This window comes from Ostrinia furnacalis, unplaced genomic scaffold, assembly GCF_004193835.3.
Source record: "Ostrinia furnacalis isolate ACB-3 unplaced genomic scaffold, ASM419383v2 OfSCF0802, whole genome shotgun sequence".
Classification (NCBI taxonomy): domain Eukaryota; kingdom Metazoa; phylum Arthropoda; class Insecta; order Lepidoptera; family Crambidae; genus Ostrinia; species Ostrinia furnacalis.
The window spans coordinates 862,070-887,235 of record NW_021131041.1 but is presented as its reverse complement, the minus strand read 5'-3'; the positions used below and the strand labels follow the sequence as shown (position 1 = coordinate 887,235).

At 36.1% G+C, this 25,166-nt stretch overlaps 1 protein-coding gene across 1 annotated transcript in view; it reads right to left on the bottom strand.

Annotated features, from left to right (window-relative positions):
• Positions 1-25,166, bottom strand: part of fry (microtubule binding protein furry) — a 208,825-nt gene that overhangs the window by 138,723 nt on the left and 44,936 nt on the right. The gene's annotated exons all lie outside the window — the stretch shown is intronic.

Below are 25,166 nucleotides of genomic sequence, written 5' to 3'. Positions count from 1 at the left end.
TCCATTAGCTTACAAAGTACTACAAAATACAAACCAAGGTGCGAGCAAATATTTGCCCAATGAAATTCCAGAGAGGAAGCCAAATAAATCAAAGCCTGTAACATTTTTTAAACATATATCACAGAACGGGCTGAAAACGAGTTCCCGAAATATAATTACGATATAAGTGATTTATTTTTTTATATTTTCCAACATATTTCGCACCCTTTCGAGATTCTGGAGCTGGATTAGAAATAATTTTGGAAAATGACGCGATTTTTTTGGAAGCCTTTTGATTTCCCAAGGGCAACTGGGATTTTCTTATGGCACACATTTTTTAGCAAAACAGCTATAAATTACTCAAGAGTTAATAACCTCTTTCATTTACAGCGATAAAAGATTGGTTTACTCTAGTATTTAAAAAATTAGAAACATGTCTGAAATAGAAATAAATATTGACTCGAGGCATCATCACCAGATGAAAACTATTTTCAGCTGCTTTATAAATGAATGTTATACTTTGTCAGTTTGATATTTAAACACAAATTACCGTAAATTGTCGGATCCAAAGCACATAACAGCCTTTATCTTTATTCAGCTGTCTGTAAAGCCTTTTAAAATTACCTATCCTTAGACTGTCAGGCGTATAATTAATAGCATAAAAGTTCCCCAGGAAATAACGCCGGCAGCACAATGGTCGCTGTTAACCAACAAAGCAGACGCATCCGGCAAGTGACGGCTGGTGACGGCGAGCTCCCTTCAGACGCGGGACTTCATCCTCCAAGAGAAACGTGCCGAGACACATTTGCTCACGGAAGACTTCAGTTTTGTTTCCGCGGCCTAAGTAATGCGGAGCAAAGAACTGGCTTGCAAAATTAATAAGTATTTATAGCAGCATTTTCGCGTCGTCTTGTACTCGTATTACACGTTCAGTATCAGATGAATTATGACCAAAACTTTATACCCATCTACTTTACCTACTGAAGACGATAAAAATAATATTTAAAGAGAAAAAACAAATTCGACTCGTGCAAATAGACCATTCTAATTTATACAAATTAAGTATGATTTACTCTTACCGCAACTCTTGAATATTATAATCGCTCAGGGCCCAGTTTTCAAACACTTTGTTTGAAGAAGGTATTTAAGTCAACATTTTTGGGATCGACGATCCGTAAGTTGGGAGTATTGTTCTTTTGGAAAGATTAGTGTTAAGATCGGGTGTTTTAAGCAATTTTTCGGCTAGTTCGGACATTTGCTGGTTGAAGTTTAACAGAATGTTGTTTCACAAATCGTAAGAAAATCACAAAATTACTTTTATGTAAGTACTTTTACATGTGAGTTAAGTGAAGGAAGTACAGAGGAAGTTTTTTCCGACTGCTCTCTAGCAGCCGCTTTTCCCAGCATAGTTTTCACCCTGACCCAAATCCTGCAAGTACTTACAGGGCAATCAATTTCGCAAAAAATATTGACGATAATTTTTATTTCTCGCTTTATTTTACCCGGCTTCGGATGTTGGGAATGTTTTTGATTTGAAATGCTCGTTTTAATCAAATATCAAGGTAACAATACGAAAGTAGTAAGTAACAACAGCGATCTGGTACTTTAGACAGATGCTTAACCCCTCTCCGTGCCGAAGGTTGAAATAGATTGGTTTAAAGATTACCTAGCTTACTCTGTTAAAGCCTCAAATTGGTTTTACTTCACTTAGGGNAATTGCAAGCTAAATAAAAGCTTGTAATAAAGTCGGGTTTGTTCAAATTTCGAGAACGACTGAACCGACAAAAGTATTAGAAAATTTACGAAAAATAAAATAAAATTTTATCCCGTACAAAATGTTCATGGATTTTGTTATTTTTATTAAATACCTTTACGCCTGAGTTAAATGACACCGACATCAAGGTTCATCAATTTAAGTTTAAAATAATAGGCAGTAATGTATGAAGAAAGAGCTTCTATTCTGTATCTACCTATGCCCGTGTATTTTTGATCGGTGTCAAATCGGAGTTTTTGGTGCGGGGTGCGCGGGTGTTGCTCGCGGCGTGAAGGTCAAACGCCCAAGGTCATTGAGGACTCTAATCGCCTTAATCAATTTAGTGTCAGTCAGGGAGCTGAATTAAAACCCAGTGTTTGCTTAACTACGAGTATCTATAATAATAATAGTATAATACCAAAATAGTTTGCCTCTTATATGAGATTTAATCACGAGCTGGAATAAAAAAACCTAAAGATAAAGTATCTAGACTCTGTATAGTCCGGTCAAGTTAGATATCAACCCTGCTATAATTCGCATACAGCTGAAATGTTCCGACATAAGCAAAAAAAAATTCAAAGTCAAAAGTTTAAAAATAGGTGCGGGTTTTTGCGATTTTCAACTAAATGGTAAGTTATATGATATGTATAGGGTGATTTTGTTATCAGTATTCAATTATTTTTTTTAAATCCCTATCGAACAATTTAACAATACAACTTTATCATAATTATTCTTAATCGCGATTTTTTGCGAAAAAAAGTAGTGCTTACCTTAGTAATAAACGAAATATTATAACGAGCTATAAGCTTTATAGTTAGCTTCGATCATCCAGACAAAAGGATTAACAAATCATTTTTGTTAAAACTGTATGTAAAATATAGTAAACTCTTGTTTATTTTTAAATGCATTACGCGAAGCGAGCTTCATATTATGAAGTTGGTGGATTATAATAAGTAGGTACTTACTTATATTGCTATTTGCAATAGGTATATGATTTTGTCTTTATAATTTATTCTTCTTATTACTTATAGATTTCAATCAATTATTTAAAAAGGAAGTCAAGATGACACATAAATTACCAAAAATCACATTATTTATTGCTCGATCGAAATTTGTGTTGTTGTAAAATTATTGGGTTGAAATTCGTAAGTCCCCAGTGCGTACATTGGAATAATTGATCGAAATGCAAGCTACTAATTAACAGCCAACCTTCTTCGATATGATTAGATCGTGTTCTTCCCGATTAATAAATGCCTTCCGCGGAAGATACTTACTCGTGCGTATGTGCAGGGATTATTGTGACCCTCCTATAGCGCTTCCACAGCGGATGAGTTGTAACATCCACAGTAATATAACAACGGATGCTGTATTACTAAACGAATAGAGAATATACATTTTATACCTCAACGACATGGGAAGCAAACGTAGCTATTAATGCTGCAAAAATTCGATACCATCAAACAACTCACTAAAATAAGACAGAAAGGCAAAAAATTACTTTACGGCTACATGATTCATTCACACATCTTTGGAGTCATAAGAAATACGTAAAGTCTCTGTCCAAGCCGGGTTCGCATTGAATTATTATAAAACGCTCGTGAGTAGGCAGAGAGAAGAGCCCTTAAGGGTATTTATCTAGTATATTCCACTGTTACTGGATCCTCCACTCGTTTCACTGACTGGAGGATCGAGTAACAGTGAAATATTTCATGAAACTGGCACCTGGATTAGGATTTTTTGTTCCGATAACATCGCTCGAGGACTGCTGGTCGCCAGAAATAAAAATAAGCTGCAGCTACAGCCGGGATTCCGCAAAACACACGCCTCAGCGCGCGGCGCCGGAGGCGAGGATTTCAGCTCGTGCAAGCACCATATTATATCCTCCGAGCTGTGTATATTTCCAGGATAAGCCTTTTACAGATACAAACAATGATGATGTTTTCCAGCGAAATAATAATCCAGGTACCTATCATAAGCAATTCCAGAAATATTTCATTTGGGTAACATGCAATTATAATAATGATAATTAACAATGATTCCATGAAACAGTCAATTATTATAATGAAGTCGATCAAAACAACATTTTAACTCGGTAAGTATATGAGTTTTCATAGAAACAATATGGAGGAAATTATTATTTAAAGAAAGAAATTATAAAGACCCATACGAGTAAAAACCGCTACGACGGGGAAAGTTGGTAATAAAAGTATATTTAAAACGACCTGTTTGTCTTGAAATTGCCTCTCTGCCTTTATTGACAACACTCGGGCTCATAAGCAGACATATTTTTAAAACGCAGCGTTATTATAAGAAAGCACATAGGAATAACCTGCCAGTCTGAGACGGGATCTCATAAGTCTGGCGTCTTAATTGAGGATGTCATCCGCTTGCGCTCGGCTGATATTCATAATCGTATCTCAAAGGCTTTTACGACGATACGTTATTGTAGACAGTTATTAACATACCCGTAAGCCGAGGCTATAGACTCAATATGTCTGGTAGGTAAAATGAGAAGAAACAAGTTACGAAAGGAAATTTTTTCAAATGAAATTGTTTAGATAGTGTTTTATACAACGTGGGCAGGTATGATTACACATAATCAGCCACTACAAAAATAAGTAGGTATGTAAATAAGTGCTTCAACGGCAAGTTTGCTCTGACCGGCAATGTAAATTCGACTCGCTCCGAGTGAATGGGCCCGCATCGTCGTAAAAGCTTTTTATTGTTATCGCTGTCAAAGCTACAGTCTCAAAGCTCATGAATATTTGTGTCACTATTTTCATGTTATTCCTGCTTCACACTATCAGCAATTTGAAAACAACAAAAGAAAATCCCGCATATCAAAATACAAATTTACAGGGTTTACCTCGGTATGCCAGTATTTATTTATATTCAACGCTTTCAATTTTTGGGCTAAAACGCAAAGCCGCCAGGTTTCAGGTGCACTGTTATTAAAAAATAGATACTGCACCAAATAAAACTGGGCACGGAAACACAATAGTCTAAAGCCGTATGTGGACAAAGCAAACGTACACTTTTGTTCAGTTGATACAAATATCAATTGGCAGCAAAATAAATACTAGGCACTGCGATAGAAATCCATTCCAGCCGTCATGTAATTCGTAGCTGTCGTAGTACGCTCGCCGCGCCGCCGTGACTACTATTACGTAGCAAATTGACGTAGCGTTGTAGCAGCTACGGTTCATGTCCCTCACTCGAATAACGAACATCAAACTTTGCGCTGGTTTAACGATATAATGTTATTGATTAAGCAATATGAACATTATTTAATAAGTATTAAAATTACTTGCATTTAGTTACGTAACTTATTTAATTACCCTAGGACTAACACTTCACTAATTTGTTTTCACAACAGATTCGAATCCTTCGAATCCATTAGGCAATTATTCTTGTAAATATTGTTCCAAGAATCAGTGTAGCAAACAAACTTGAGGAATGAGCTACTTCTGATTCAATATTAAAATTATACAGAATATTCTGCAGCAAATCAACCTTGAATTAGGTCTGTGGGACGATTTTCATTTAACATAAGCGATTGAAAATAAATCTTCAGCAAATTGATTTCTATTGAATTCTATTGATGAATTGGTCACCCTTGAGGTAACCTTGACAGGGCGCTAGGGACACGGGCACTTTGACGGTAGCATCAGACTCTTCATTTATGCAGGAGTTTGTCAATTTTATTATGTTATTTGGTAATTACAATAATATTGATAAAGCTACAGTCTCAGTTTAAATGACTCTGACACTATAACATAACGGAGACTGTATGCTGAGTATAGAGGAGTGGAATAAAATAGACTAAGAGCTAGTGAACGCCAGACCTACGTTATTTTATAAAGGCTGAAAGTTTGTCAGCGCATGCTCCCAACATAGCTAAGAACCATGGCCAAACATGAAGTTTGGGTCATGGTGGCTTTGGCAGACAGACGGTACTAAAGGTGTGTAAAATACCAACTTAATTACGTCAAAGTATAAAGGCTGATTTTTTGATATTTCCTTCAAAATGTTATTAGAAATGACGTCATTAATTGACAGACACCTACCATGGTGGCAGCCCTTAGCCAGACACCTTAAAGTTCATGAAAATGTAGTCCTACTTACGTCATACTATAAAAGCTGATATTTACATAAAATATTTGAACTATCATTTGATGAAGTTTCCTCATCAGCCAGACACTTCTGATGGTTCCTTTGCCTTGCCAGACAGCTTTTAGGGTGGCTGAAAGTGCGAACGCAAGGCACTATAAATATTGTTTTTTGTACTTTTTCTTAAGTTACTCAAGTATTTGAGTCTGTAAATCATCATCTCATGTTGATGAGCTGATATAGCAGGTAAGTACAACTCCCCCAATCCCCAATTTTAAAGTGATTTCCTCTGAAAGTTGCCTAGAGTAAAGTTCTTAGCAACATTAGCATTACCTGTGTTAATGCTAATGTTGCTATGAACTTTACTCTAGGCGTTTGAACTATGTATTTCGAAGAGAAAATTTGTGGCACCACATTTTCCGTGTATATAAATTCTAATGAGGATTTGGGGGTCCTAATTCAATATAGAATTGTTATAGAATTATTTGATACTATAAATTTGATTTTACTATGCATAGTAATAGATATATCGTGATGGTTTCGCTGGAAGGATACTCTGCAGCGCAACCACTTTCAATAACAAAATACGGCGAAACCTGAGGCATTGGTTTTTTTTAAATAGGACTAGAATTTTATAGACATTTCATAGATTTATTTTAGAAACTTACACTAGTTAAATCAAAAGTAGTTTCGCCGGGGAGCATGACGTGAATAATCTTACAACTCCTAAGCGTTAAGAAGTTGTAACTTTCATCAACATGAGATGATGACTAGCTGATGCAAACACCCAAATAACTTTAGAAACTATACTTATTTATACTCGTACTGGTTAAAGAATTGTCCTCCAACTCCTAAGCCTTAAGGAGTTGTACTTACCTTCCATCATCAGGTCATCAACATGAGATGATGAATTACAGACTCAAATACTTGAGGAACTTAAGAAAAAGTACAAATAACAATATTTATAGTGCCTCGCGTTCGCACTTTCAGCCACCCTAAAAGCTGTCTGGCAAGGCGAAGGAACCATCAGAAGTGTCTGGCTGATGAGGAAAATTCATCAAATGATAGTTCAAATATTTTATGTAAATATCAGCTTTTATAGTATGACGTAAGTAGGACTATATTTTCATGAACTTTAAGGTGTCTGGCTAAGGGCTGCCACCATGGTAGGTGTCTGTCAATTAATAACGTCATTTCTAATAACATTTTGAAGGAAATATAAAAAAATCAGCCTTTATACTTTGACGTAATTAAGTTGGTATTTTACACACCTTTAGTACCGTCTGTCTGCCAAAGCCACCATGACCCAAACTTCATGTTTGGCCATGGTTCTTAGCTATGTTGGGAGCATGCGCTGACAAACTTTCAGCCTTTATAAAATAACGTAGGTCTGGCGTTCACTAGCTCTTAGTCTAAAATGTTTTAAGTTTCAATACAAAAGGAAAGCGATTTTGATCTGAGATCACTTTTAAGGTTTGGTCCTTTCCTACGTCCTGTAGAAAAAATATCAAGCAAGCACTAAAAGGTCACATCGCTTTATCAATTGAGGCTATTTCCGTCAGTGGAAAGCGAGCGAGCTCGTTAGAAGGCTTCTCCTCTGCGACGCCACGCGGAGATTATTATATGTTTTGCAAGTTATTTATTTGCTAAAAATTATTTTCAATCAACTACTGTCTCATTTTAACTTAAATAAACTGTTTCATGAAAAACAATATGGGTTCACAAAAGGGAAAAGTACGACCGATGCAGAGGTTGCTCTTATCAAACACATTTTCGATGCTTGGCAGGAGAAAAAAGATGCTATTGGTGTATTTTGTGACTTATCGAAGGCGTTTGACTGTGTTGATCATCAAACTCTGTTATTTAAGCTAGAGCATTATGGTATATCAGACAAGGCCTTAAGCCTATTACACTCTTACCTCTCAGACAGATTACAAAAAGTAAATATTCACGGAACTAACTCTTCGGGCGCCCCAAAATTAGCCATTTTCGGAGTCGGTGGCAGCCTACCTTTTGGTGATTCGTTTTGGAGTTGGTTTTAATTTTTAGTGAAATTAATCTATTTCATGCCTTTAGTAGACTATAGGTACTCAGTAGACCTTGTTGTTGCCACTGAAGGCGCATAGGTACTCAGTACATTGATACCATATTTTTCATGTTTAAGTGCAAATAAACTTCCCTAAATTACCAAACCAATAACTTTACAATTACTTGTTTAATTGACAAATAAAAATATCCTGTGTCCAATATTTTTTGATAATGTAAAATTGACGGACCAAAAGTCTTTTTTTAAGATACTAGCCTATTCCTATGGCCACATTCCAGCTCCATCATCAGACCCTGCAGTTTACCTTAGAGAATTGAAGACTCATGATTCTCAAAGTAGCGTACTTACATAACATTATTTACTTGCTTATACAGGGTGTCCCAAAAACAATGGATAACCCTTCAATCATCGATAGGCCTCGCCATGGTCTCCCTAACGTCCAATTTTGACCCCAGTAAAAATATCACCGTTTTCAAGATTTTTAAGTTTTTGTGCATTTTTAGAAAATTGTAATGAAGTTATTTAGGTATAATAATAAATAAATACAAATCAAACGAGCCTAAACTCGATGGAATCGTTTAATCCCGGAGTTGCTATGGAGCCACTGGCATTCCAGCTCTACCATCAGATCAGCTCCATGTCATCACAATATTGCACTGTCACCCGAATTACATGTATATCCGAAATTTTAACTCAACCAATTGATGAAGGATTTCTAATAAAAAGACAAATACATTTTCAGTTTATTCTTCATAAGTGACACAGAGAGAATGACAATAGACAAAAGCAGAAACATTTGCTTTTTTAGGCCATAGACAATACTAGGTACTAATGCGTTCCAATAGGGATGATGACTGGGTAATGAAATCGAAATTTAAAAGTGGAATGCCGAGTTGTATTTCTAAAACTTGTTCTATTATTTTATACTATTTGGCTGCGACTCGGCGTGACGACAATACAAAACATTTTTCGCGAATCGGTGTTCATACATTCACACAATACATTAGACGCCATGTTGTCATAAACGACATATTATAAAATCGCTGTGATTTAATATTCTTAATCATTAATTTTATGGCAAGTGTCCATCAGGAATCATTGTTCTTACACACAGAATCGTATTATTTCGCTTTCGGGTAGTAATATGTCAAAATTGTTGGTTCTTTAGGCGAACAATGTATGGAGAACGAACATTGTCCTTTAAGATACATATAAAAAATACCCTTATGTCCAAAGGGTACTACAAGGTTCGAGACTATATTGATGACAAGGATGCGTGGTCAGTTCAGTCTGCACATATTTGATATACTCCAATTTGGTTATTCTTAGCGTTAGATATTTCCCGGCAATTAGTGGTGACTGAGTTTGTACCGGCGTTTCTTCTCAGCACTTGCCATATGTTTGTCTCGAAGCGCTGGTAGGGCCCAAAAGATAAGGAGACATGTAAAGTGCCCCATAAGGGCTAACTTTTCTTTTTTATTATTTTCTATAATAATTTTGACGTTCATAAGTGCCACTTGTGGTCTAAACTGAATAAATACTTTTGATTTTGATTTTTTTTGATTTTGCAACTTCAAGGCCAATTAAAGGAATGTTATTTGAAAACTAAGATTACGCGCCGCTCGGGGCCCAGCCGCGACTGGCAGGCGCCCGCTACTCGCCGTCAACTTCAAAACTTTAATCTTGATTTATTCCGAATGAGGTGGCGCATAGGGGACGGAGATGTTGCTAATCAGCGAGACTGTTTAATAACATAATAAATGTCTTCATTCGTTTACATATTTAGAGTAAGTAGGTAATGTAAATGGACCTACTTAACTTCGTAAGATTCCACAAAAGTCTTTATGCTCTAACTATTCAACATCCTTGTTAAAATTTCACACACTGTCATCACTACACTAATAAAGTGCCGGAGCCATAAAATAGGACACACTGACAGGCTTGCCGGTGCTCAAGCAGTCCAAGCTTGGTCGGCACTCGGCAGCCATCGCGACGTGGCCTCGTGTGCGATGCATTATCTTGATAAAACATAATATTTGCCCGCAGTTTGCTCCATTTTTCTTGAATGCCGCAATCTTTATTTGATACACGAGTAGTAAAACACCGTAAGTTTTTTTTATAGACGAACTTATTGTGTATGAGTATAACTGAGTTTTATAGATTTATATCGAAGTCACGATTTTCGAACTAAATTTTTATAAAATATATTTAATGGTTGAATACTTATAGCTACTGCTTATAATCATACCCAAAGGATACTTAACAATCGAAGATTGTTTCAAAAAGCAAGAAAAGAAATATAATGTAGAGTTTACATCAAACCCCACTCAGCAGAAAAAGCGCTACTAAAAATCATTGATGAAACAATCCACTCTCCAATATCGGATATTGTGATTATTAAATAACTCCTCTCAATACCAGGTAAAATAGTGGAACAACGCGACAGCTTCGTCTAAGTGCCAATTAGTCAACATGGATTCCGATCAGATTATTCCAACGGCATTTCAGTTTAACTCCGTTGCGATTCGATTTACTACTAAAGAGTTCTCGTAGCATAAAATTACAGCCAACTAGTTGTGACGTCCAAATATGAAATTTTCATTTGCCCGTAAAAATATTCCCGACAAAAATATTTGAATAAAACTGATATTGAAAAATGCTTCGGTTATTAATCCCATCATGTGCGGGGGTGATTAAAGTTTTAACAAGTATTCGTTTAATATGACGAGTGCAATACGGTCCGTTTTCATAGCTATTGCTGAATTTATATTGCTGCTGCCTTAGGCGATTGCTGAGGAACTAATAAAAGGAATTCATCCAATAACTAGCGGCCCCTTATTGGTCCACGCTCGCCCCAGTTACACGGGCTGTGGTCGCGGAGAAGGCAGCGGCATGAAATGCAGCAGTCAGCTTATAGACTGTTCCATAGGCAACAAGTCAATAAAGATAATCTTTAATCGATTGCTCGACCCGCCCGCGACAACCCTTGGCCCGGTTCGCTTCTGTTGACTCGGTGCATCGGCGGATGGAAGCCTTCACACAAATACCAACGCTGGAACTTGTGGGTGAGGCAAAAGCAATAAAAATATGCAGTGACAAGTTTGCAAACCAAATACGGCTGACCTAATATCAGCTTTATAACATTCGACACCATTTTCCCAGAACAATTTTAAAACGACTCTTTTTTGCACTTTGATGTATTATACTGATTTCGCAATGAAAGTGGCTTACAGTTCTTTACGAAATAATTGCTTTTTCTGCGAAATGGGATGTAGTTTATATTTATGTGGACTCATATTAAACTGTATGAATTACCAACTCAAAAGTAGAATGTAAGAGTGAACTCGTGAAATTTTAATTAATTCATATTTACAATGACTAGTTGGCAATCGCTCTCGAACAGTAACACTTTTACTGTTTCAATGAGTTTCCAAACTTATCATGACTGTTTGAGTTTCAAATAAGTTTTGGCTAATTGGGAAAGTGTACCTAGAAAATGATGTCAGTTAATATAACTTAATAAGTTATACTTCACTATGTTTAACCTAATTAAAGCAAACTTTAAAAAACTTTGGCGCAGTAAAAGTTCTTGTTCTCAACCGATAGATCTTTCTTAATATGATACTGTTACTCGTAGATCACACAATGCAAATAGTGTCACCTGTTAGCTTATGTTACATTATTGGACATCCTAACTACCTTTACTATACTGTACCTACTTTACAATAATTAGTGATAAACAAATAGGGTCCAGGTCCACTCGGAGAATAATATAAAATCAGCCAACTGGAAATTGGTGGTCTGCTCATAGGTATTTCCCAATCAGCAAAGGGTTTCCACCCTAACACAATCAATACGCGACGGACGCAGCTTACCCATGCGGACCTACGGCCGCCAATCACCCAGATATCTCATATGTTATGGGCAAGAACTCTAAATTTTGGTGGCTGTTGAAATGCTTCGAATTTAATAAAAATAAACCAATTGTGCTGAACAAGTAATATAGTTTTCTACTCATTTATTTTGTAGCCATAATATTTATTCAAGAAAACCAAATGCACAAGTTTCAAGTGAATGTATAAAAATTATGAACAACTATTTTTTTCCTCATATTATGTTCACTGATACGAGGAAGACGTTTATAGAAATGCCTTCGCTACTTAATGGTATGATATCCGGTTGTATGGTTAATAATATGAAATTAAATATCATGAAAAAACTCTTGACTAAGTACTTAATTGTTCACAGAAAAAAGGCAGAGTTAAATATCGACGAGCCGTGAGGAGGAAGAGCTTGTTTCATGCATTCCTTGGAAGGTTTTATGATGGACGTTCTCGACAATAATTTAAAGAGAATATTTAAGAAAAGGAATTAAAAAGGGTTTAATTTATAAGTAAATATAAGAAAAAAGTAGACTTCACTAAAAATAAATTAAAATGATTCTAGACAGAAGTAAAATTAGTTCATTAATCTAAATTAATTATTCATATGCACGTTTTTGTAGTGATAGCGATAAGTGACTACTGTGACGTGATAAGTATCCGATAAAATCAGAATCATACTTTGTGAGAGAAAGAGGAACTGACATAAAATAATATATTAATCAGAAATATATTTTTTCTAATAATATCTATTCGTTAACATTAAGTTATGAAATTGTCTTTCGAAACAACGAATCTAATTCTAAACATTCTGTAACGAATTTCATTACCTGCGCGAATAAAGATGTTGCATCAGAGTTACTCGTATATTGGGACGTGGCGCGAACATGTTTTACATCACAGATCGCTTTCAGTTCCAGATTTTATTTTAGTTTATCATTTATTTCACCCCAACATTAATTACGGCGCCATTTGGATAGTGGCCGCGAGCCTTTTGGTGTGATCTTTTTTTGCAGATTTGGACTAGTCAAATATTGATTGGTGGCGGACTGAGGGTCAATTGCTGAAAGTTATTTTTATTTGGCCAATGAAATACTAACCATAAATTAGAAAACACTTTCACAACTCCGCACACATACATCCTATGTATAAATAGCCGGTCTATTTATGACCAGTTTAGGAATAAAAAGAGCTGATTGTGAAAAAGAAATACGACGATAGAGCTAATTACGGCGCCGTCATGATTGTTTTTACAACATTATTTTGGTAATTAAAATCAATTTTGTTAAAGTTATAGTGCCAAATAAATATACAGGGTGTTAGGTAAATGGGTATATGAGTCGACACTAGCCCATGTTAACATGGGCATATAAATGGTACGGTGAAGTCAGAAATTCGAAATCATCATTTTTTTTTAATTTTCATACAAAACAAATTTTATAAAATCCGATTTGTATGAAAATTAAAATAATTAAGTAAAATAAAGATATCAATTTTCTGACATCACCATACCATTTATATGCCCATGTTAACATGGGCTAGTGTCGGCTCATATACCCATTTACCTAACACCCTGTAGATTCCTTCTTTCTGACATCGTCTAGCATAGATTGGTATGATGAATGGTTTCTTCTTCTATAAAGATTTTATTGCTTTCAGTACGAATATACATACATTCGTCCTAAGCTTCCATAAAACACTGTAGATTTTTACGTACCTATACTCAATGCATAAACTTGACAACTTCGATAAAAATGGACCTAATTAGGAGGGAAGACATTTTGTTATCGGCCCGTTTGGACCGGATGCACACGGTGTTGAAAGCTAAACAGCGTGCGAACCTTTTAATTAGGCGGAAGCTTTGTACGAGCTTAATTCGCTTTCTGCTTTCGCGCTAATTGGTTTTGATTAACTGCCCAGTTGACCGAAGGTCGGACGATTACTCTGCGAAGTTAACTAATTAATGCTCTGATATTTTCTTTCGACTACATTCACTTATTTCATTAGTGATAGGTTGAAGCATAGAGGTCGTATTTGAAGTCGTACTCGCCATTTTTTCTTTTAAATTAAAGTGACATTATTTATTAAGTAATCGTGTTTTTCTCGAATTCCATTAAGATATTTTGGTAAACATTTACTTCGAATATCAGCGGACAGTTAAAAGCTGTTTTCATCACTTTTTTATTCATACAATTTAGGATACCTATTCGAAATAAGTATTAATATCGACCCACGCCTACGGTCACGATTCTTGATGTCATGTATCACAACAAAACTGTGGCATTACCTATATTCATACATCTGAGTTCCTAATTTCTGTAAACCTATATCCTAAAAACTAAGTAATGTATTTTGTACTTTAAATAGATTTAAAAGCATGACGTCACGTAATAAATGAGATAATCCCAAAAACTTAATACCTAGCTAAAATTAACAACGAAAGTGTGTTCTGAATGTCGATAACAAAATGCTTCAAATTTAACAGCTGAAATGAACCAAATTTTAATTTAAGTTTCTGTAGTGTGTAATTTAAGATCAAAAACATGTTGTCAAATTTTTTTTTAAATCACAAACGGTTCTATTTCAGCGTGCACAGGGTATAAAAACGAGTCACTATCCCAGTGGACTATGGTGTCCGTTTCTTGGAGCGCTGTCCACGTGTCTGAGCACGCCATTGTCGCGAGGCCAGGGCTGCCGGCGCTGCGCGCTTGAGCGCCTCGGCACGTGGATGGAGGCATTCGGATAGTTTATACGCAATACAGATTTAAAGCATCACATTTTACAAATCTTCTTAATATCATTAAAGAGGACGAGGAGTCAAAAGAACTACAAATCAGTCCTGGAATAATATTTTCCAATCATCACACCGCAAGGCGAGAGTGAATAGGCACTTACAGGGCAGATATGTACCATACCTAGACTGCATCTCACTTAACATCAGGGGCGATTGCGGTCAATAAATAACCCATAGAAATGTACTTACATAAACTGTATACTTTGTTTGTTCCTTGTTTAATGTAGCACTGAAAACATGCCGTTCTAAACTACCTACATTCCGGATTCCGCGAACGCAGACACGGCGCGTGGGCGGATGGAAGTTGCACGCGATGTTTAATATTCTCGCGTATTCCGCGAACTCACAAAAGTTCCCGTGAAACAGGCACTCATTATTTGACAGTATTTCATATTAAAGTAGTTCGGAATTGCATTCAAATTACAGCATCGTAGTAAATATTTCGTGTAAAAGGAGAATTTTAATGCGCTAGCTATGCTTAAATAATATGAATCTTGTCAAGATAGCCTACAGGTGTAATCCGGAAAATAACTGATTTTTCAGTGCTTTGTTTCATATCACGGTTCTATATTGGCTCACATAAAATTCTATATCCTATTCTTTGTCTTACTACCGATTTTTGTTCATAATAATCTCTCTTCATAATTTTATTTTTCATACTTTTTTTATTCATACATTTTTATTACTACCATCGGAGCTCATAACAGTTAGTAATCATAATTTTTTTATCAATACTGTCACTACCAAGAACCATTTAAAATACATAATTTTTATTTTCAGTACTTTTGTCTTCATAACATTCATTGATCATATTGTTTTAATTAATAATGTTGTTACTAAGAACATACTTCAACTCATAATGTTGTTGTTCAGATTAATTTACTTTATAACAGACATACTCGTATCTTTAAAAAAATCATATATAATTTAATAGAGTAGATAAGCATGCAGAGCATGCAGCATGAAAGCAAGCATGCAGCATGCATTGGTATCTCCTCGTCTCCGGCGCTGCGGGATGTGCAGCCCTTCCGCCCTTGCGTAACGAGGCTCAGGCACCCACGCTTGCTTCCGCAGCTTCGGCTTTTTGGATCGCCATCGGCGCCTTCGGCGCCTCGGCGACCAGCCTCAGCCGCTCCAGCTCACCCGGGCGCCTGAGCCTCGTTACAGCGGGCGAGGGCTGCCCTCCCTCCGCGCCTCCGGCTTTTAAATTACACTCTAGGGGTAGGGCAGACAAGACTACGTGGAGTCGGTTTTGCAGCGATTCGTTTCTGTCACGTTAGTTTTGTGGCACAAAATATTGCCTGTTTTGGACCATTTCAAATTAATTTAATGTTAAAATACGATTTAATACGAATATAGACATCATGATTTTCAATAATATGGATAAATACACTTATGAGTAATAAATTTATGAAAACAAATATTAGGATACATCACATTTATGAATATTATAGTTATTTATTCGAATGATTATGAGTTTCGATCATTAGTATAGAAAAATATATGAAAACAAATATTAGTAAAAACTAAGTGTATGATTAATGATATTATGAATATCAATGATTATGTTTTTAAATATGTAGGTTTTAAATTTTTTATGAAGAATGATCATTATGGTTTCAAATTGTATGAGAAATATTTTCGGAACTCCAATGATAGGAATTGAAAAGTTATGTAAGAAAATGCGCTACCCATATCACACACACTCATCAAGAGATTATCATTGGTTAACCCAATTTTGTTTAGAAAATCATCCGAAGAATAGGTATATTAAATCTGCTTTAATGATCAGAAAATACCAAAGCGAAGTTTTTTTAATTAGTTATACGGAACATTTCTTCTTCCACTTCTTTTCAGCCAAATGACGTCCACTGCTGGACAAAGGCCTCCCCCAATACGGAACATACTTAGATATAATAAAATTTCAATTATATTTTAGAGCCACTGATGCCGTGCCGTTCATTAAAACAACAACACTCTGTATGTAGTGAATTTATCTAGGATTGTAATTGGGTTTGCAGAATCCGTAAGTAAGTATACTTATTTTTATTTTCCCTATGGATTTTCCTTTGAATCGGAAACTAAATAGAGCAGAAGATCAGGGGAATAGGCAGATTCGTGAAGCAAATAAACCAACATGAAAAAATAAATATTGCATTAGAAATCCCTTTCGAAGTACGATGTGGCGAAAGACTTTTTCGTACATAATTATAGCACGAACATATCAATAGGTTTCCTATTCTACTACATAGTCTCCGACATCATGTAGTGTAGGACTATGGCGCGATTGCTTATTTTGTACAATCAAGAGAATCTATCAACACATAAAATGTTATGATCTCTTGATAGATATCTTCCGCTGTAATGTTCCTAACGTAATGCATGAGTTTCAGCGAGCGTCGCGTCGCTGCAAACGTTTTCGCCACATCCAAGATGGAATCAGTTCACGCTACGTAATGAACGCCATTGTTTTTGCAGGCGGTGGTTTGTCGAGTGTCGGCACGAAACATTGGTCACTAGCGAACAATCGTCAATCTTGTATGTAAAGTCGGTTGTATTTCTGCAGCCGCAGGTCGTGTCGCAGTTGTGGACGATGAATACTAAACAAGGACTGCTTTTCGTCGCAGACAAGCAGTAGTACGACAAGCTTGGAATGAGAATTGTTGTCTTGATGCCCAAGTTCCGAAACAGACAATTGGTTAAACTGAAGTTACATTCCAGGTCAATTTCTAATACAATGTTGAAGGACTCTAGAAGATTACGAATATATTTTTTGATTCCATTAAATTGCATGATTGCAGACTGCAGTCATATTAGTAAATGGGCTGTTGTCAAAATATATTTCTCGTTCGCTTTAATCCGTGCATCCATTAAGCATCAACGCGCCATGGCGCTCAGTATGTTGAACCCGCACGGCTTTTAACTGTAACTTCACACCTTTACCGCAGCCGGCTTACCACCCGGCCCAGTGCACACTGGATAATGGGCGCCAAAACACCGCCATGGCAACAAAATCGAACCTTATTCCGACCAGATAACGAGCATACAGAAAGAATCGAATTATATTAGCGAGATGAATTCGGAAATCACAGTGTACTTTGATAATTGCGATTGATTAAGGGCGGCGATATTTAGCGATATTACTGTCGAGGAATAGCGATTACTTACTCACATCCATTAGCCGCTGATGTAATGGATTATCGTGGACGAGTCATTATCTAAGTAAGTATACCTATGGGTGAAGACAATATTTTGTAGAAGTACGAGTGACTTTGGTGATAATAATTCTACTGCTCTTCTCTTCTAGTTTTTATTTTCTAAATGTTGGTCTTAATCAGGAATATTACTAACCTACCTAGTCAATAAAAAAATTAACAAAAAATTTGGTTTACGAATCAGACAATTTTCATTTTACCACCACTGCCACCACAAAGAATTCGAGACGTCACATGGCACGGTCGTCATTATTAAGTCACAATTGCATTAGTGTTTTGTACGTACTGTGAAACCACGTTTATCATCAAATTATTCGTATTGTCAATTCATTGGGTGGGTAACATTTCCCATATTTCCACATGTAACTAGCTCTTTGTTTTGTCATTAGAGGTAGTGAGGCGTGTTACACGCGCCCGCGCGCTAAATGCATCATACCCGTGCCGATTGTTTTGCAAATATTTTGCGAGCTCCGGCCGAGGGCAGGTAAATTATCACAACAATATCAATAATTTTGACCACTGCCTAATTGGTATGCCGACCGCCGCGCCGCATCAAACGCGGCTTGCAGACACTAATTGCAGATCAATAAAACTGCGTATTCAGTTACTTCCATGAAAAATACACGCGTTTGTAACTCTTAAATTGATGCAGGAAGACCCAATGTTGTCGGAGGGAAGTCTAATTAATCTAGTCATTGAAGGGTGGCCAGGGGGCGCCGATTGGGGTGGTGTAGGTTTTAATTATTAGGTATTATGCGGCCTCCGATAAATTCCCTCGCAACATTGAAGTAAAAATATTGCAGATATTCCATTATTGCATTCGAATTGCTTGAAGCGAATAAATTGAAACTAAGGGGCTTACAGAGATACACATAACTACTACGATTAATTCGTTTCAGCCAAATGACGTCCACTGCTGAAGAAATGCCTCCTCCAAGGATATCCATAACGACCGGTCCTGCATTACCCGCACCAGGTTCTTTCCGCAAGTACTAGTTGGAACGTACAATTCATGCCTAATCGCATAAGTAAACAGTTATGACTTCTAATAAATAATGTTCGCGCTCATTAAAGTAATATTTGTCCTGCTCGCGTAGTACAACTTGTCTCGGACTTAACGATTTAATTGCAACATTGTATAAACGTGGTAAGTTAACTTTGAAACTCGCCGGATATCTAATTCTAGTGTAAATCGTGTACCTGTAATAATTCAATACCCCGCTGAAACCAAGCCAAAGCCAAACTACCGCATGTGCGATCGGAATCTCATATTGCACCGTGTAACCGAGCCGCGCACAATGCGCCGCACACTGGATCGAGCCCATACAAAGCGTTGGACATCGCTTCCTTACTCAGTGTTTTTAAAATAAAATGAGATTGCGTCAACGTAGTAACTTCAAATTTTTACAGTGTAAGGTTGACAAGTTTATCTTTCTAATGTGATAGATTTTACTTATTAGATGGCAATTAATATAAGTGATAAAAAATCTTAAAATATAGTGATGAAAAACTTGTATTTATTGTTCAATTAAAAGCAAATACTCACTCATTTTGGTCTGTTTCCATATTTAAAGAGTAACATAGTCTAACAATACTCTAAATTTATTTATCATTAAGTGTTAAAATTATTAAAGAAATATTTTTGTAAACGCCTGATTTTTCATTGCACACAATCACTTTGTTCGATTTTGTCGAGCTTGTTTTCATATTCTGTTAACTGTTAGATACATAATCTAACAATACTCTAAATTTATTCTCATTAAGTGTTAAAATTATGAAAGAAATGTTTTTGCAAACGCCTGATTTTTCATTGCACACAATCACTTTGTTCGATTTTGTCGAGCTTGATTTTATATTCTGTTAGCTGTTAGATACATACTAATGCAATTTTATAGGGACTTAGCGGACTACAAAACTGACTCCAATCAACAGATTGCCTAAGCCAATCTACGTTTGTAGCTAAAAACTGGTTCTCATTATAATGACACTACTTCTTCTTGCGACAAACAGTGTCAATGAAATTATTGTTTTTTTTTTTTATAGTTATCTGATAAATAAAATGTGTAACTCAGTACCTACCTAACACAATCATAAATTAAGAAAAAAATACATACAAAATGTATGTATGGTATGTACTAAATTCAACGACAATCTTTTGAGATGATGACAATATGATTTTTTTACTATATCTGTTTTATAGTATTTCTTTATGTTCATAAAGTATTAACTACGTTAGTACTTACCTCTGTTTATCTGAAGAGAGTGTATGCGAAAACAGCTCTAGTATCCTAGCTAAAGAACTAGCGCGATCTTTCATCGTGGTTTTTAATAATGCATACAAATCTCTATTTGACTTGAGGTTTTTCATTTTAATGAGTATTTTTACTGAATTGCACACGATAAACAACTCATAAACCAAAATAAACATCTTTGGTTTACCTGACATTATTTTAGTGTAACGAATTTTACCTAAGTTAATTTTGCTATGCGGAAAAATGAGGCGCTTTTATTTAGTTTTTTGTGATTTTCTCGAAAATATGGATGAATAAGGGTCTAAAAACTGAGTAATAATATCGCCCACGTTGTCATCTATCATCTCTCATACATGGTTTGTTAAAGATCGCCCAAGATGTCAACTAAAACACGCAGTTTTCATTTAAAAAAATACCTTTTAAAAATACGTCAAAATAGCCAAGCTAGAAGTTTTTTAGGCACTCATTTTAACACACAGATTAAGATAAAGGTATAAGCTAATACATTAATAAGTAATAACATAAAACCAGTGAACGAAATTGGATAAATTGACAATACAAACAGAAGTCAGAAAATCCATGATTTTGACTTTGTTCACTTTACGGTCGCACCACATAACTATGATAGTAGATCATGACTTGATATTAGTGATATTTGATAGAATGAAGTCTCATCTTTCAACTTATATGCAAATCAATCTTGTTTTAAGTAGTTGCATTTAAAGCACCATGTCCAACACCTTGTATGGGCTCGATCCACCGTGCGCCGGCCCCAGGCGGGGAAGCCCGCGGAACACCGGGAGGCTGCAATAGTATTCGACGGAAACACAATGCCGCGCCGAAAGGCGGATCTACGCACCGAGTTCATTACAGGCACATTAATTAATCCAAGCCCTACACAAATGGCACCACGCATCACATAACTTCATAATTGATTTCTGGAATTAAGAGCTGCCAGTTTTCCGTAGTAAAGCAAAATATTACAATGACTAAACTATAATTAATAATTGCCATACTAGAAAGTACCTTTTGCAAAACATTTAGATTTACAATTTAAAACAAAGTTATTTAGTAGTAAAGTCAATAATGAATATTTATGATTATGAAAAGTTGAGTGCCCCTGGTTTAGACTAAGAATATTCAAGTGACCTGGATGTTCACCCGGCTGGTAATTGCAAAACAAAACGGCAGAGCGGTTCACTCGAAGACCTACTTCGCCACTGCGAGTGGGAGTCCTCCCCCAACAAAAAGATATAGTTCACCATCAAGGCAATAACAAGACGAATATTAAATAAAAAGAATTCTTTCTCCATTCGTTTGCGGTCTCAAAGATAATGTATCATAAATACACTGGAAAAGGCCTTTGTGCGCGTCACACTCGCTCATTAAATTAATTTATTACATTTTCTAAATATGTCGGTTACATTGGGCAACTAGACACATCACACTCACATTCATATCCACAACGCCTAAAATATAGATGTAGATTAAATTAAACGCTGAAACCTCATTTACAAACCGCTGCATGGTCGAGCACCATATCAAAGGGAATATTTGAAATTATGAAAACAGTGACCCCTAAAGCACAGAACACACCGCGCTAAACTAACTTGGCTCTCCGTCTTTACACTGGGCTTCTAGCCGCGTACTAATAGACCTAGTCTTCGCACTAACTAACCGAACTATGAGTGAACTATGCTCCGCTGTCTAACTTGACTACAGTCGACGCCAAGAGAATCAGGTAGTAAGTTCTGTAAATAAGATATTAGGACCAGCTGCAACGGAAGAAGCACACCAAATAAGCAATCACAGAGACAATTTAGAACAGCACACTTTACCCTACCAAAATTACTTTCACTAACCAAATAAATCCCAACATAAATAATAATGCTTGATATGAAAATAAATGACATAAGAGTTTGTGAGCTTTACCATAACAAATAAGTAATGAAAGGCAAAGAAGAAAAGCAAATAAAGGAACGTAAGTCTACTTAAAAAGGGAAGTGTAAGCCAATTTGTTCGCAAGATGTTTGGATACGTTACAATTTTTTTTAGTAATTTGTGCCTATGCTCAAATTACTAATAGTGCCGTTAGCCCCTCGTACTGAGCTAAAATTATGCTTGTGTTACATACAAGTGGGCTCACCACAATAATCGAGCGGCGGCGGGATTCGAACCCGCGTTCCTCGGATTTCGAGCCGACTAGTCCGAAACCTTCACCGTTCGGCTATGGTGGCCTCTAAAATAAATATTGGCGATGAATTTAATTGAATCTGTCGGCCATTTGCCTCATTCTTCCGGGGGCGAATACCGATACTATGCTGATCATCATGATTGCACCATGATTATTCAGTTTATGAATCAATATTTTGGCACGTACGTTATCGTTTGAGGTTAGGCTAAGCTCATGATGTTGTGTCCTGAGCTTTAGTAATAATATTTTGCCGTTTGATTCAAAATACACTCGGTCGAAAATCAACGCAATTAGTTTGCGGTTTCGGACAAAAGCGCCTGATATTAAAGCCGATTTGATATTTTATTTAGAGACATACCATAAGTACTATAAAGTACAACATACCTATGATTGTTTGGATAAAAATTCGCTCTATGCACACAATGTTATTATAGCACCAATTAGCACATTATCAACGATTAACTAATAGTTACTAACATTATGTAATGTAATAAGACTAGTTAAGTAGCTAAAGTAAGAGAAAAGTTTCCAGTCTCCGAAGTCAGAGGACTTTTGTTTTACATTTGTCTGAACCCGCTACGCTACGGAAACTTTGATACACGTCACGGCCTATACAATAGGGTAAGTCCAGGATAGATGCCCCACTTTTTGAAACAGCTCTGTAACTCAGTCAGTAAGTTTTTATCAACAATTTGACCTTAGTATCTCTAAACTTTGGTCTTTCGTCTATGATATTACTATAATTATTTTAGTTTAAGTTATACCGATTCTGAGTAAATACCATTTTAATTGACCTCTAAAAAGTGGGATAGACGCCTAATGTGGGGGATAGAAGACTCACTGTATGATTGCTTCAAAGGATAGATGCCTGATGCAGGGATAGATGACTCGTTAATACAGTTTTTTAATTCTAAAGATCAAATTCATTTTGAAATCAAATAAGCCAAGTATTATTATTTAAGATTGTTTGTTATTAAATGAATTAAAAATGAAATTTAATATTGTTTATTAAAAATAATACTACTCCTTCTAGCGCAGTCGGGTAAAAAGGTAATTCGATCAGAAGGGCACCCTATTTATTACTTTCCTAAGGTTAGCCGTACTACATTCTTTTTTTCTTCTTACTTGCTACTAGGGTAATTCCAGGATACATGCCCCAGTGGGATAGGTGCCGCGATTTTAAGTACACTATGTTACAAGCAACTTAGCCTAAAGTTATAGTACGTATAATAGAAAGGGACCTCCCAGTACCACTTTTCGCCTCGCAAACCATCAAAGAGTGCGTTCGTTTAGACAGTGAGAGCAAAAATCTTCCGCGGCCAGACCTTTGCGAGCGTCGAAATAATATTGGTAAGTATATTTTAAGGGATAATTTTTTTGTCAGCTGTAAAATGAAGCAGATTTTTATATGATTTGATAGACTATCTTAGAGATCCCATCAAAAACAATACTTGTCAAAAAAACCAAGTCTCGCAACTCAGTTGTTCTACGGTAAAAAGTTGTGAGATCCATGTAATACCAAGTCCAGGCCAGGAAATCTTTAACGTTTTACATAAATATATTGACTTGGCCATCGCATGAAAACACGTGTAAATTAAATTATTTAGTGCGATGGCCAAGTCAATAATTTATGTAAAACGTTAAAGATTTCCTGGCCTGGACTTGGTATTACATGGATCTCACAACTTTTTACCGTAGAACAACTGAGTTGCGAGACTTGGTTTTTTTGACAAGTATTGTTTTTGATGGGATTTATAAGATAGTCTATCAAATCATATAAAAATCTGCTTCATTTTACAGCTGACAAAAAAATTATCCCTTAAAATATACTTACCAATATTATTTCGACGCTCGCAAAGGTCTGGCCGCGGAAGATTTTTGCTCTCACTGTCTAAACGAACGCACTCTTTGATGGTTTGCGAGGCGAAAAGTGGTACTGGGAGGTCCCTTTCTATTATACGTACTATAACTTTAGGCTAAGTTGCTTGTAACATAGTGTACTTAAAATCGCGGCACCTATCCCACTGGGGCATGTATCCTGGAATTACCCTACGCTATTATGTTTGCTTCCAGTTCAGTTGTTGTTGTTCATAAAGAAAGGGAAATATACAAACCCAATGTCACATTCCTTATAAAAATCTAGACAATATATGTTATTAGATATGCAGCCTAAGTAATAAAAATACCTACTATGTTTTACAATGAATTAAAAACAAATTGAAATTGTTGAATCTCTTTTCGTTTCAGTACTTGTAAATGTGGCGCAGACTGTACTTGTTCCCGAGGAGCGCGATGATGCTATGATATTAAGTACAACCCACGCTCGCGGAGTAGCAGCGAGGATACTTTGTCATAATTAAAACTTGTTGAACTTACAAATTTTAGCCGAGTAACAAATTGTTTTTGTTCAGCTTTCAAAATTACAGACCCATTTGATTTTCTGAAATATACACAGTCTCTGAATCACTTAATTTGCTTCACAAAGAGTACTCCGACGGTCACTTTAGTTGCCGAATAAGTTTCCTTTAAAAACAACATAATAATGAGCACGTGAATCCTTTGAGCATTTCATTAATTGCATTCTACTGCGTATCAAACGAAACTTAAACGATTTTGCGCATGTATTCGACATCTGTGAACATATCGGCAAGGGTGTAAATTAAATTAAGTCGGTTTTGGTGAAACTAAATGAACTTTGTAGAGTATTAATTCGTAATGAACTTAGTTTCACCCAGTATTTTGTTGTTATTTGCAGATGCTTTTAGTTCTTTTCATAGGTTGGCCAGCCACGGCGTAGTTTGCTCAGATAAATGTCGCCTAAAAGTAACTGTATTGAGTATTTGCGCCCACAACGCGAATCCCATTTGATCAAAGTACGGCCATGTAATATACTTTACTTTACAAATAGAGCAACAAAAAGAAAAAGACTCACGATGCGTTA